Source organism: Dreissena polymorpha, chromosome 1, assembly GCF_020536995.1.
Source record: "Dreissena polymorpha isolate Duluth1 chromosome 1, UMN_Dpol_1.0, whole genome shotgun sequence".
NCBI classification, from domain to species: Eukaryota; Metazoa; Mollusca; class Bivalvia; order Myida; family Dreissenidae; genus Dreissena; species Dreissena polymorpha.
The window spans coordinates 37,348,498-37,364,485 of NC_068355.1; the positions used below are offsets into that span (position 1 = coordinate 37,348,498).

The window sequence follows — 15,988 nt, forward strand, 5'->3', positions numbered from 1 at the left end:
GGACATATTGTTTTTGCACTGTCTGTTGGTTTGTTTGCTTCAACTTTAACATTTTGCGATAACTTTTGAAATATTGAAGATAGCAACTTTATATTTGGCATTCATGTGTATCTCATGGAGCTGCACATTTTGAGTGGTGAATTGTCAAGGTCATCCTTCAAGCTCAAAGGTCAAACAAATTAATTAAAGCAGCGCAGAAGGGGACAAAGTGTTTCCAACAAACAAATTTCTTGTTTTTTATAGTAAAAACACCCCTATTGCTATTTTATGAAATAAAATAATTACATGTATTCTTAGTGCATGTCTCTTTAATTTGATTGTTAAAGCATTATTAAATAAATAAATAAAGATATATTGATCATTGCTAGACACTTTGTACACTGGCTTTTAAAATCATTATTAATGTGTTTATTGTTTGAAAGGATTTTACAAATCTTAAGTGATTGCTTATGTTTGCTAGACACAAAGTTTTAGCAAACACAATTTTCTCCGTCATATCATAGAACCCTTTATTGTGGGTCAGAATACCTGCTATTGTTAAAATTGCCTTCCATTGGATGAAGATTTTTCTGACCCGAACTGTTATGTTAATTGATTGTCAACATTAATTGTTGCATTTATTGTTTATTACTGAGCAATTATCCCTTGCAATATATTGAATTTTACATCGTTAAAATATATTTAAAAGGATATTTAATAGGAGACAATGGAAATATCAAGTGGAAGCATTTTGATGTATAATTTTTATATTCGCTCTTGATTATTAACATGTATAATTATTTTGTTGGGTAAACTGATTTGGCAACTCCCTCTATTGTATTACCCCTAAAATTGAGTTGTGTGGATTAATTAATTCTAACATTGACGTAAAGCCTTGATGAATCACATTATGATGCAAGAAAACATTTCTTGTATTACAACTTTCTGTTGAATGTTGAAATTATTATCTAATAAATAATTATATAAAACAGAGAAACAACTTCATTGTTTTTTTTAAATATCTATTCTCTCAACGTTTCGGTCAAAGACCTTCATCAGGAGTAAACATATTGTAACAAGGGCTGTTTGTAAAACATGCATGCCCCCCATATGGGCTCTCCGTTGTAGTGACAGCCATTGTGTGAATATGTTTTTTGTCACTGTGACCTTGACCTTTGACCTAGTGACCTGAAAATCAATAGGGGTCATCTGCCAGTCATGATCAATGTACCTATGAAGTTTCATGATACTAGCCATAAGCGTTCTTGAGTTATCATCCGGAAACCATTTTACTATTTTGGTTCACCTTGACCTTTGACCGAGTGACCTGAAAATCAATAGGGGTCATCTGCGAGTCATGATCAATCTACCTATCAAGTTTCATGATACTAGGCCTTAGCGTTCTTGAGTTATCATCCGGAAACCATTTTACTATTTCGGGTTACTGTGACCTTGACCTTTGACCTAGTGACCTGAAAATCAATAGGGGTCATCTGCGAGTCATGATCAATCTACCTATCAAGTTTCATGATCCTAGGCCTAAGCGTTCTTGAGTTATCATCCGGAAACCATTTTACTATTTCGGGTCACCATGACCTTGACCTTTGACCTAGTGACCTCATAATCAATAGGGGTCATCTGGGAGTCATGATCAATGTACCTATGAAGTTTCATGATCCTAGGCCCAAGCGTTCTTGAGTTATCATCCGGAAACCACCTGGTGGACGGACCGACCGACCCACAGACCGACGTGTGCAAAGCAAAATACCCCCTCTTCTTCGAAGGGGGGCATAATAAAATAAAGGAAATGACATTACAATCACATGACGTCAATTGCAACAACGTCAAAGTGTTACACACTATTTGGCGTTAAAATTAACATATAACCAAAATAAAATATAACATCATTATAAAAAGCATATAGTTCATATATGTATATGTTATCTAATTAACAAGATTATTAAAATAGGATCAGTTATGATACAAAAGAACTGGAAAAATTCAGTTTCAATGCCAATATTTTAAACGACCAAGAAAAAACTATCTTAAAAACTAGAACATTAGAAGAGAACTTTAGAATTCATACCTAGGGGAGCTTTAGTTTCTAGGTAATGCATCCAAGAACATTATTTTAAGAGGCGTTTCCAGTTATTTTGTATTTTTTCAATACGAACAAAATAACAATCATCAATGCTATGTCCAGCAGAATTAAAATGTTCTGAGACATTTGTAAAACAGTCGGGAAATTGTTTAATGTCAAATTTATGGCTATTCATGCTTTGACTACATTTTTGAATAGTTTGACCAACATACTGTTTTAGACATTTTTATGCCCCACTTCAAAGAAGAGGGGGTATATTGTTTTGCACATGTCGGTCGGTCGGTCCGTCCACCAGATGGTTTCCGGATGATAACTCAAGAACACTTAGGCCTAGGATCATGAAACTTCATAATACAGTCACTACATTGATCAATGGCAGATGACCCCTATTGATTTTCAGGTCACTAGGTCAAAGGTCAAGGTCACACTGACTCAAAATAGTAACATGGTTTCCTGATGATAAGTCAATAATGCTTACACCTAGGATCATGAAACTTCATAGGTACATTGATTATGACTGGCAGATGACACCTATTAATTTTCAGGTCACTAGGTCAAGGTCACAGTGACTCAAAACAGTAAAATGGTTTCCTGATAATACCTAAAGAATAATTAGGCCTAGGATCATGAAACTTTATAGGTACATTGATCATGACTGGCAGATGACCCCTATTGAATTTCAGGTCAATAGGTCAAATGTCAATGTCACAGTGACAAAAACGTATGCAAACAATGGCTGCCACTACAACTGACAGCCCATATGTGGGGAATGCATGTTTTATAAACAGCCCTTGTTTACATGTTATTAAGTCAATAACACTAGATGATGAACTATTTAAGTTATTCTTAATAGTAAATTGCAAATAACATCAAATAGCAAATTAATATCATTGATTGCAATTGAAGCATAATCCTGCATTTTGATGCAATCAAGTTGCAATTTTGACATGTTTGATCGCGGCCAAAAATTAGTCTGGCATCATTTTCAAACATTTGTTTTCCATAATCAAACTTGAAAAAATGACCAAAACTAACCATTTATGGAAATAATAAAGATTTTGAGAAAATGTAGTATTGATTATTATGATAAATAAGCTATTACAAAACATTAAACATACATTTAGGATAATATCAAGATACTTCAGTATTTTGACCATTAACATTTTTATTTTTAACCATCATTATTTTTTAATTCTTGTTTTTCAAAATGTACAGAAATCCCTGAATTATATAAGTATTTAATTATATATTAATGAATTGACAAAGTGCTGTGACAGATTTCAAACATAAAGTATCTGTCTACTATAGAAACATTTAATACACCATTTCACTGAAATGCACTAAACATCAACATCATCCTCATTTTCAACGTCGACACTGAGACCTCTAGTTAACCTCGTTATTATCTGGTTCAGTCTCTGTTTCATTGCTGGTATCTGCTCAACACTGACTGGAACAGCACAAATATTTGCAAATCCAGGACACTTTCTCCCAGGAGTGACATGAAATGGCCTACTTTTTCGCAATTCTTTTGAAATCAATTCTTGGTCAGTTTTGTCTAAAGGTTTAGAGTGATGGCCACTTTTAGCCTTAATTTGAACACTCGCATCAAATTTGGAGCATATAACTGCTATGGTATCGGCAGCCCCAGTAACTCTTTTGATTGATTTTTCACTTTTGTTTGCAACAAGGGACTTAATTAGCGCTTTTTGATTGCAGACAGAATTTTCCTGTGTCAGATCACTTTCAACGTTTTTGCCTTTCCCACCCTTTGTATTGACATATGATCCTTCAAGCACACGCATTTTTTGCAGAGGACTTAAAAGATAGTTACATTTCAGTATGTAATCAATGTTTTCAACCAGATATTTGCTAAGTTTAGAATGTGCATAGAAGAAAGGCAGAGAGTACTGACAGTTTACAACTGTCCTATTCAGATCACCTTCTTTGGCAGTATCATCCAGTGCAGCAAGATGCAGGTACCAATGGCACAATTGCATGCAATAATTGTAAGGCTCATCAGTTTCACTATTGGGACTGCTGGAAACTTCATATCTGATTACAATCCGCTTATCTTCTGACTTTGAAATGCCAACTATTCTTTGAGTTCTAGAACAGGGTTGCAAATTATTTTTTGGACAGTCCACTGTTCCGTACCCGTAGTGTGTCATAAAGTCATGAACAATCTTCATTAGGACATCGCTTTGTTCAACCGGTTGTACATCTGAAAGATCAGCACATAACTTGTGTTGTGGCTGACTGTCATTCCCCTCCATCTTGAAGAATTCATATATTTGTTCAATAACCATACCCTCACCAACAGACATGAGTAAATTGAAGTGTGGCTGAAAACGACCCTTCACTTTCCCATTAACATCTGTCCTGTGGAGAATGGTTTTGAAGTGGTTGAGGGTACCAGGACTGACCTCTGCTTTGAAGAATTTACGGAAGCATTTCTAAAATTTTAAGAAAATATACATAGTAATAGTTGTAAATATATCAGTGTAATCATCAAAATTGTGGCTTACTAAAATCACTACAATCTCTTCCACAACGTTTTCATTACATTGTCATTTGCATGCAGAAAATGTCAAAGACAATATAATATGTTCATGTAATAATATTTAAAAAAGAAATACATTTGTAAAAATAATATTTATTTAAGACTTATATGATTTTGTGTGTTTTATAAATCAATGCCTCTAATCACAAAATGTGTATATTTAATATGCATTGAGCCATACACATTTGATTCCATGTTTAGCGTCCACATTACTTTTTGAAATTAAGAATACAACAGAACAAAACAAACGAAAAGTGTTTAAAACAAATAGAGCTTTGTCACAGACGTGACAAATACCCCCACATTCAGCATTGACATAGAATATTTTGCATTTTGTCTTCACAAAAAACAGCAGACACCATGCTCCATGTTTCAAACGCACTCAGTAAACCTGTGACCTAGTTTTTGACCCAGCATGGCCCATGTTCGAACTTGATCTACACATTTTCTAAATAAAACTTCTGATCAAGTGTGGTAAAGATTATATGAAAATTACTTGATTTAGAGAGTGGACACCATGCTAAATATTTAAATCGCACTGAGTGACCCAGTGACCTAGTTTCTGAATTGGCATGACGCATATTAAAACTTGACCTAGACATCATCTACAAACAACATATGACCAAGTTTGGTGCAGATCGTATGAAAACAAGCAAATTCTTTGAAATGATATCCCCCACCAATATGCTTCTGGACACAAACATGTTATATTTGACACAAAAAAAGCATTTTTTCAATATACAAAGGGCCATAACTCCGTTATTAACAGATAATGCACAATGCCATTTGGTGTGCATCATCCTCTTATCCATATATATACTCATACCAGTTTCAATGAAATCCTCTAAAGCATTTCCAAGATATGGCTACAGACACAAAAAAGCATGTTTTCAAGATAAAAAGGGCCATAACTCCGTTATTAACAAATGGTGTACAATACCATTTGGTGTGCATCATCCTCTTTTATATATATATATATATACTCATAACAAGTTTCAATGAAATCCGCCAAAGCACTTCCAAGATATGGCTCCGGACACAAAAGTGCCGGACGGACGGAAGGATGGACAACGCCAAAACAATATCCCTCCGCCTATGGCGGGGGATAACAACTTACATTAGAGAGCGGACACTTAATACGGACCGACCGACAGACTGACCGACAAACAATCTCACTCCTATATACCCCGCTCCCCCTAAACTTTGATTGTGGTGGTATAAGGATTTTCTGGATAAATAAAACCATAATTGTGGTACACAGTTATTGTTTAATGTATAAATGCAATCCTTAACATTGTTTTTATCATATTGCTTTGTTAATAAAATTAAGTAATTGCAACAGCTAATGTAAAAGAACAATTGGTTTTAAATGAAACCATACAATCCTATGAAATGTCACAAATGATACAAATTGTATACACACTTATTTTTAAATATGGTAAATCATGCTTAAACAATATATGTGCTTGTCAAAATTTGTAAGATACACAATTCCCCCTACTGTGCCAATTTGAAGCCATTTCTTTGACGTTGAAGGATGACCTTAACCTTTCACTCAAATGTGCAGCTCCATGACATACACATACATGTCAAATATCAAGTTGCTGTCTTCACTATTGCAAAAGTTATGACCAAGGTTACAGTTTTGGGACAGAATGACAGAAAGACAGGCCCAAAACAACTTATCCCCGATCATTCGATCCGAGGGCATTCACAATTAAAAGAGTGAAAAAATTATAACAAATATTCTTACATCCAGAAAATCTCGTTTTGAATGCCACATCTCGCAGACAATCGGATGCAGATTGTCATACCTCTTTTCAGAGGTAACTGACAAACTTCTCAGATTTTTTGCCTCACTAAGGCGAACTCTGGTTAGCTGATCACCTCCTATGGGTACCCCATATTTCCTGAGTAGGTCAGTATTGCCTGTTGAGTATAAAGAAACCTTTAAGTAACATCATATAACATCATAAAATTTATCATTAACCTTTTTGAAAATGCTCTTGTTCGAACAAATCAACTTTAAGGATACCAAAGCAAAATTCCTGTGATAATTTCTTTAAATCCTATAATCTGTTCATGTGAATTTGATTTTAAAATGTGTTTAAAATATAGAAAACAAGAAACCGTTGGAGACGGGTGATGCTCCCAAAAGGTTTTTTTGGTCACAATATTGCACTATATATTCAGATAAAAGGAAACGTCTTGATGGGCATAACTTTGGAAAAAATAATACAACGGATGGTTTAGCAACTTAAAAATTTCAAAGGGCCATAACTCTCTTAATAAATCATCTAACCAGAACCCACAAATAACATGCGCATCTCCTCAAGGTAGTTAAGCTTCCCATAAAGCTTCATTGAATTCCGGTCAGTAGTTGGGGAGAAATGGCCCGGACAAGAATTGCACTATATGTACAGTTTATGGAAAATTTCAAAGGGTCATAACTCTGTGAAAAATCATCTAACTAGAACCCGCTGATTATATGCAGATGTCCTCTTGGTAGTGAAGCTTCCCATAAAGTTTCATTGAATTCCAGTCATTAATTGCTGAGAAATAGCCCGGACAAGAATTGCACTATAAGTACAGTTAATAAAAAATTTCAAACGGCCATAAGTGTGTGAAAAATCATCCGACCAGAACGGGCACATAATATGCACATCTCTTGGTAGTGAAGCTTCCCATAAAGTTTAAATGAATTCCGATCATTAATTGCTGAGAAATAGCCCGGACAAAAATTGTGCACGGACAGATGGACACACGCACGGATAGACGAAGCGGCGACTATATGGTTTCCCCAAAAATTTGGGGGGAGCATAATAAGTAAAAGTTTTGTGGTCCGCTGTGGTCATGTAATCAATGAATCCTAATCATGGAAGTATTTTGGAAATGACCACCTTATTTCATTTTCTCTTTTTAATTGATTAATGTTTTCTGACAAGATTTTAATGATCAAAGGTTGCAGTGGCAAAATGGATAAGGTGTATGCCAACAGATAAGGATGCCCCACATAATATTATTTATATTCCTTCAATTACATGTCAATCGGACATGCAGTTTCTATCAAGAAAATTTCTATATAATTTCATTTAAAGCGTTTATTTATTCGTGCATAGTTTAACTAATTAATTGCATGCATTACAAACTGTATAATTCTATAATTCATGAGCATGTATTTTTTTGTAAAAAACACGGAATTTAATTAATGTCAATTTGTCTTGATAGTTCATATCAGCCAATATGTAAATACTCAAAATATAATTTATTAATATAGCATACCAAATGCATGAGTGTAGATGCTGCTCAGCTGTTCCTGATAGCCATCCATTATTGCCATACAATCCTCATGTTTCGTCTCATTTTTAAACATGATGGGGAGAGGATGAACAACAGATCATCGAGACATGTTTTCACTGAACTCGTGTGGTACGTGTTTGGGAACATGTTTACTATATTTTCGAAACGCTGGTACCTTACATAAGGTTCTCGCAATTAGCACGGCATAAGAATGCAGCAACTTGTCCTTCTCATTTGAATGTTCAGGCATAAGGATTTTTTCACTGTTCAACTCTGATACATCTACCTTAGGAACTGAATTGTTCATGTCTGTTGTTGACACTCTGCTAAATATTATGTTACTTGTGAACAGATGCAGGTCCTTATTCCTTCTCTCTTTACTGAGGGATGATGTCTTCACATAAATATCCAAGTTATCTCCTGAAAACATACATGAATAACATTAATTACTGAAGTAGACATCATGAAATAAAACCAAAATTCACATGTGTTTTTAAATGGGCAAATTAACCCTTTCCCCCATAAGAACCAAATTGAAAATGGCTTTTGATACCCGCATAAAACCAGAACAGCCTGCGAGTAACTCGCAGTCTGTTCAGGTTTTATGCTGTTTGCTGCTCATCAGTATTTAAGGGTTGAAAATGAAGCCGTTAAAATAGAATCTAGTAAAAAATGTCTTCAATTAAATTAAACTTTGTAAGGGACTACAAACACGTCAAAATACATATTTAAGAGTTAATGGTGTTACAGAAATTCCCTGAATGTAATGAAAAAGTCCACAATGCATTTTTTACGTAAATATACATGTTGTATTTAATAGTCTGTGAATATGAAAAGAATACATTTATAAATTGTCTCTGTTGAAATGGTAGGAGACAGATAAGCAGGGTAGTACTCAAAATGCATTTTTAAGGGATAAATACCTAGGGCATTTCATTTACATTTTTGTATCACTGTTAGGGCTCTCACTGATTTCACTCAATTTCCTTTTGCCACCCATTTTTTCGCCACTGTTAAAATATATTTTCCATTTTGTAACAATTTTAAAATCATTGTCTTCAATACCATACAATGCATTTATTCTTTGTTTTATTATTAAAAGCAAATGTTTCACTAGTCCTTACTTGAATGTCCAATTTTAATCTGTGTTAATGATACAATAAACATACAATGTAATTCCAATTTAAGCTAGAAACATACGTTTTTATAATGTACCGTGTTATAAATAAGTTCAATGCTCATATATTGCCATGTTGTGTTGTAAATTGATAATAGCATTTGACATAGCACCAAATTACACTATGCCCATCATCATTAATCAGAAACAACTCGCATGTGGAAGTTTGGTGAAAACATTGACAAATAAAACAAAATACTTTAATGTTAATGTTGTTTAAAACATGTATGCAAGTAAATTAAATAAAAATAGATTACTATTAACCTGCTATATATGTAATAACTGATAGGCCTCATTACTGATGAAATAATATATATTATAGAGTCTGAAATGAGCGGCTGACTTGGATTACTATAAGACACAAGTAAATATAATCTTTAATTTTATTGTTTGTCCTTCAATACTTGTACAATTTTCATTTTTTGTTTACATGTATTGTATTAACTGATCAAAAATTTTGAACAGTAATGTTCAGTATCTTTTTATTTCCTTGAAGTTTTAAATTTAAAGCAATTTAACATGCATTCAAATACATATATTTTTTACAAATATTTTTTATATACATGTATAAAAAACAACATTTAAAGTCTCATTTACCAGCAGACATTGAAAGTCTTACCCATAAACAAGCTCCATATGTATTGCCTGTGCCAGGCAAACCTGTATTTAAGCAGAGGTTAACTCTTCTTATTTTCTCATTATTGAGTGTTGTTTTAATGGACCCATTTTAAGGAGCGTAGTTAAATAGCAGAATGCAATTCATCAAGGCGTCATCTATGAACAATTTCAAGAAGTGATATTGCACCTGTCCGTCAATTTAAATATTAAACTTTTCATGACCTCTGAATGAGGCAACTACTGGCTGAAAGTACTAAATTGACCAGTAATTATCCACATCTAATTGATTTTAATCGCAAATTGTTTCACAAATTGGATTATTTTAACGCCACTCTTCTAAAACTTTCGCATATGGCGACAATTGCGAATGGCAGTGGCAGCCCTGACTGTGTTTAGCAGAAAAATACACATGCCCAAAAAAAAGCTAATGCAGAAACAGGCTTAATTCTTACCAGTAACCTTTATCAATGGATTTTGTTTCAGGTTTTCTGCAATCAGTTTTTCTGTCATTGATTGGATTTCTTCCTGGAGTGTTATCCTTGAGGGCCATGACAACATCAGACCCAGGTGGTTTAATCTAGTTTGTCCCTACAAAAACATGTTATTGCTATATTAAAGATTGTGTTTGCAAAAACTTTTGCAACTAGCTGAAAATAAACATATTTAAATGGTCTTACATGATACATATGTAGCAGAATAATAAATTGTAATACTGTGTGAATGCACTTCAACACATGTATGATGAAATATAATGTGATTTAATGAAAATGTGCATCCATGTAAATAATAATTTTATTAGAAGACCCAATGAGTTTAAAATTGTAATAATAATTCGAGCCAATATAAAATCCTTGTGCGAAAATATAATTATTGATTAAGGTAAAATATAAAATCCAAGAAATATATTACACAACAAATGTAATATGCTTTAATAGAAATAATTTGCTTTCTGTGTAAAATTTACATATATCCTTTAAGAAAATGTTGTTTTATATCTGGTGGATATAGCAGGCTACCATACCTTGTACAAGGGCATATTCTACGCTTCTGTTTCGAAAACAGGCAGAGGGATACTGTAACAAAACTGAAATCAACACAAAAGCAAGGATAACAATAAGCGTAAACAAGGGGGCCAAAAGGTCCTTGGTCGCTCACCTACAAAGCAAAGGAATTAAGGAATTTAACAGTTCTAAGCAGCTTGTGTGATGTTTGTATTTTAAATGTGGTTTATGATCTTGCTTTTAACCCCGAAATACATTGTATTATTATTCCCCCATTACTTATATATAGGAGTCACTTTGTTGGTCTGTCTGTTGGTCTGTCTGTAGGTCTGTCTGTCCCGAAAATTTCATCCGATCTTCGCTAAACTTGGTCAGAAGTTGTATCTAGATGATGTCTATGTCAAGTTTGAATATGGGTCATGCTGGGTCAAAAACTAGGTCACAGGGTCACTAAGTTCGTTTTAAACCAAAAGTTTGTCCGGACCATAATCATGTCATTTATCGTTAGATTTTAAAATTACTTGGTACATTTGTTCACAATCATGGGATGGTGTGTCACGCAAAAGAATTACGTTGATATCTCCAAGGTCAAGGTCACATGAAGTTTAAAGGTAAAATGCTTGTCTGGGCTATAACTTTGTCGTTCACTGTGAGATTTTGAAATAATTTGGCACATTTGTTCACCATTGTTGGACGGTGTGTCGTGCAAAAGAATTACATCGATATCTCAAAAGCCAAGGTCACACTTTGAGTTCAAAGGTCCAAAATGGTCATAAATGAGCTTGTCTGGGCCATAACTATGTCGTTCATCGTGAGATTTTAAAATAATTTGTGACATTTGTTTACCATCGTTGGACGGTGTGTCGCGCGAAAGAATTACGTAGATATCTTCAAGGTCAATGTAGCACTTAGAGTTCAAAGGTCAAAAATGGCCCTTAATGATTATGCCATAATAATTATTAAAAATCGCCATAAATAAGCTTCTCTTGTTTTGTGAGGACAGCATGCAAAATATTCTGTGTCAATGCAGCATGTGGGGGTATACGTCACGTCTGTGACAAAGCTCTAGTTGAAAATGGATGAGATATAATTAGAAAATTTTTTGATAAAGTTTTATGCTTATTGCGCAAAAACAAGTGACTTGTAGAGTGTTCACAGTGATTCACTATAGCTATATTAAGAGATGTTCTCCGGCCCGTCCCCTGGTGGCAATGTTTTCCACAGAGCAGAACCAATTTTCAAACTCAGCTGAAATATCATTACAACAAATGTTATGAGCAAGTTTCATGAACATTAGAAAAGAATAGACTCCTAGAGTGTTCACAAGCTTTTTCCTTAGTTTGACCTATTGACATCAAGTGACACAGCTCCAAACTCGGCAGAGATATCATAGAGAGAAATGTTATGACCAGGTTTCATAAAGATTGGTCAATAAATGTATCCTATAGTGTTCACAAGTTACATGTTGACAACGGACAAAAGGCGATCACAAAAGCTCTGTAGAGCTAAAAATGCATTCCTGACAAGTAGAAAATGTTCATAAATTACACGAACAATGATTTTTTTTTCAATTGCTTACAAAACATATTTATCAGGGATTTCAATTTATTGTTTTTATTGAAATCAAAATGGAATTTTCTCATTTTTGACTCGGGGGGAAAATAAAGTTCATTGAATAATATAGGTACACTTTATTTCCAACTTCACTTGTTTTTCTTTAACTTCTGTTACAGTATGGTTTTATCCCAGTAATTCACATTTATTTACGTCAAATATCATTTTAAAATACATAAAATAATATGTATTATGAAACTAAATTATTTTAATTTCTAAGTTTTGACATAGCATTTGATATTCTGACTCTTCATATTTATAAGCAGGGTTTATAAGACTCATAGATTACAAATTCTAATGAAATTCCTCATTTGTATTTTGGCAAAATAGTCATTTATTAAGAGTGAAATGATATTTTCAGTTGTTGTCAAATGTCAATAAAAAGCAGCAGAAACTTGTCAACAACAAACGATATAAAGTTCAATATTAAACAAGCAAATTTTGTTAGCAATGACACAACATTTTCAACATGGATGTGGAATTCTGACATCTTAGCATCCATATATTTTGTAATTTACTTTTCCAAGGACAAGCACTATGCCTGATTGTCAGTGTCACTGAACATCGTGCAAAAATGTGGTTTATACACAGTTGAAATATATTTTTATATTACTGTATAATTATTTAAACAATAAAATAATCATTCTCTTAAAGTATTAATGTCACACTAAAGAATATATCAGACAGGAGACAATTTCTCGGAATGAAGTCTATAAAGGAATTATCACGTAGACAATTGTTATTGCTTTAAAACAAATACCAGAATAGATTTACAATGAGCTTGTTCAATCACAATTGGAAAAAAAGGCATTTCCACATTCCTGATGATGAGCATTAAGTTTTTAACAATTAACATTAATGGTATTGATACTTACTCTTTCATCAAGGCCACCCTTGATAGCAATGATGGTTGTTAATCTGTGGTACGCTGAGAGGTTATCATATTTATGCTTCATCAAGATGCTGTAAGCAGAAGCTATTACAGGAAGAATAGATGGTTTCATATTCTCACTGGCAGGTGTAGCCACACATAGAATAACCTTCAGAAGAAGCGGGACTCTCAGGGCTCGAAATTAACACTCGCACACTCGCAAAATTCGAGTAAAAAATACCGAATGCGAGTCAAGTTTTAAGCCACTAGTATTTTTTTGCAAGTAAATAGTGAAAAGAAATGAGTAGGTATAATGCTGCTCGACACATGATCACTAAATCTTAGGTCAATTTATAGAACGCCCAAGAACCCTTATGCGTAAGCCCGCACCTTGTATGTAGACTGGTATATACAGACACGCGGATGGTATTGGTACAAAGGAAGTGAAACAGTCGACTATTCACACATGTTCATTGAAGCGAAAAATAACTTGTCACTTTATTCCCACAGACGGAAATAACACAAAATATACATAATACAAAAGATAAAGCAAAGTTAACCGTTTAGTTAGAAAAAACAGATTTTAAATCCTTCTATGAAAACAGTGAATTAGTGGAAAAAATAACTTAAAATAAGACTACAACTTGTTATAGATGAAGATGGTCAATCAACCTAATGTGGGCCCTTGTGGTACAAGGAACTGATATCTTTGTATGGTTGCAGAAATAAAATGTGTATACATGTTAAGTACTTTTATTTTGTTTAAATAGAACTAAACTAAAAACCAAGGGTTTTTTATGTTTCCATCAAAATTTGCGAGAATGTTTTTGATTTTGCGAGTTGGTATTAACGCTGCTCGCAATTTTTTGCAAGTAGAAAAAAAAGTTAAATTCGAGCCCTGGGACTCTGAAATATCCATATTGCAATGTAAGCACCAATGCCTGAAATCATTTTTAAATGTTTATTTTTTTACATATTGTATGTTTAAAGGGAGTTGTTCACAAATTGTTATATTTTTGAAAAATACTAATTTACTAACAAAAGTAATATTTGGATTTGTTTTAAATAACAATAACCCGGAAAGAGATGAAATAACAAAATATGCCTGCATTTTCAGAGATTTTTAAAGTTTTCACTACATACATATTTGGAAAACAAGTAACAGGCCCAATTTTTACCCCAGAGGCATGATTTCAACAAAGTTGATAGATTTGTAAGTTTAAAAGACAGGCAGACAGACCAGACGGCCATGGTGATTCCACTATACCACTATTAACTTCGTATCAGGATTATAAAAAATGCATTATTATAAATTACTATTATTAGTATTACAGTACTGTTACCTTTTCATCATCTCTTTAATTATTTCATCCAGGAAGTGATCAATGCTGTCCTAAAGTCTACTTACGTCTCTGTATTTATGCAGGACTGAGCATAACATTTGTGTTCTCGAAGTCTGTGATGAGGACTGCGTCCGCAGTTCTTGTAACAGTACCGAAGTAGAAACTTTGCCTGCAGAAATCTCTTGTAACAGTGCCTTCATATCAATGAACATAGGACTCTCACAGGAAACCTTGTCATCAACTACAGGTCTTATGTAACCATGATCTGCAGGTAAAGTGTATGTAGAAGACTGGGTTGAATGTTCTTTAACAGGAAAATTTGATACCTGGTCCTTATCAGAAGCGGTTGCATTTTGAACCTGTTTAGCAGGTGTACTGTAACCATGGTCTGCATGTAATCTACATGTGGAAGACTTGGTTGAATATTCAATAACTGGAATATCTGAAGAAGGGTTTGGATTTCGAACCTGTTTAGCAGGTGACAGCAATTTTTGTTTCTTCCTTGACCTGTTACGCTTTGCAATCAAGGGCCCTGGATTCAAAGTAATGGGTGTTAAAGGTGAAGTTACACCCCTTTTTACTCGTACATCACTTTGGTGAACATATTTAGTTGCTGATGTTTTCAGCTGATTTATAAAACCATATGTGTGTTTTATCTTTCTGTAACACTTTCTGCATATCGTAGGCGATTCTGAATTTAAGATGCTTGACAATAGATTATCATTGTTTAAAAGTACTTTAAATTTTCCAATAAAATGTTCCCCTTCAGATTTTCGTCCATTTAATTTAATCCGTGTAACATTGGTCTCACAACACACAAAACAATCTAATTTTGTAATTTTAATGGGTGTGTGTGTTTCCATCTTGAATGATGAAGGTAGCACACCACAGTAGAAACATACTTTCTCGGAGCCGCTGACGCCTTCTTGATCTCCACCAAGCTCAATTCAGAAAACAACGAACCTGCAATCATAACAAAACATTCAATGCACACAAATAAGTCTGAAACTTACATTTAAGATAAAAAAAGCATATGGCACCTGTACAGGTGATACAATGACCAATATTGACAGAATGGCAAGGCCGCAAACAGGGGCTTATAAATCAACTTTTTACCATGTATGAAAGTGGCTTGGGTCAAGTTGGGACGAAAGAAACGTAATGCTAGCCTGATTTTGGAATGCTATTTTTACACGCAAAACATAGCACAACCCATCAAACCATGAATATATACCCGTTACCAGGTGGGTTTCGCGCAATAATTCACACCATGACCCTACTAGCAATTCTAGCTTAAAAAGAACCAAAAAAACAATATGCCTACCACATTTTTCCTTCCTGAGTAACGAAGAACACAACAACAACAACAAGAGGTCATGACCCCCACAGTTTCGCATTTGAAAATGGTCATATTCTTAGGA

General features: G+C 34.0%; 2 protein-coding genes and 1 pseudogene across 3 annotated transcripts in view; 1 reads left to right on the forward strand and 2 right to left on the reverse strand.

Annotated features, from left to right (window-relative positions):
- LOC127877141 (SCO-spondin-like) overlaps positions 1-15,988 on the forward strand; it is a 331,534-nt gene that overhangs the window by 218,785 nt on the left and 96,761 nt on the right. The gene's annotated exons all lie outside the window — the stretch shown is intronic.
- Positions 1-15,988, reverse strand: part of LOC127877208 (thrombospondin-2-like) — a 74,170-nt gene that overhangs the window by 38,022 nt on the left and 20,160 nt on the right. The gene's annotated exons all lie outside the window — the stretch shown is intronic.
- On the reverse strand, positions 985-15,922 carry LOC127877196 (uncharacterized; annotated as a pseudogene).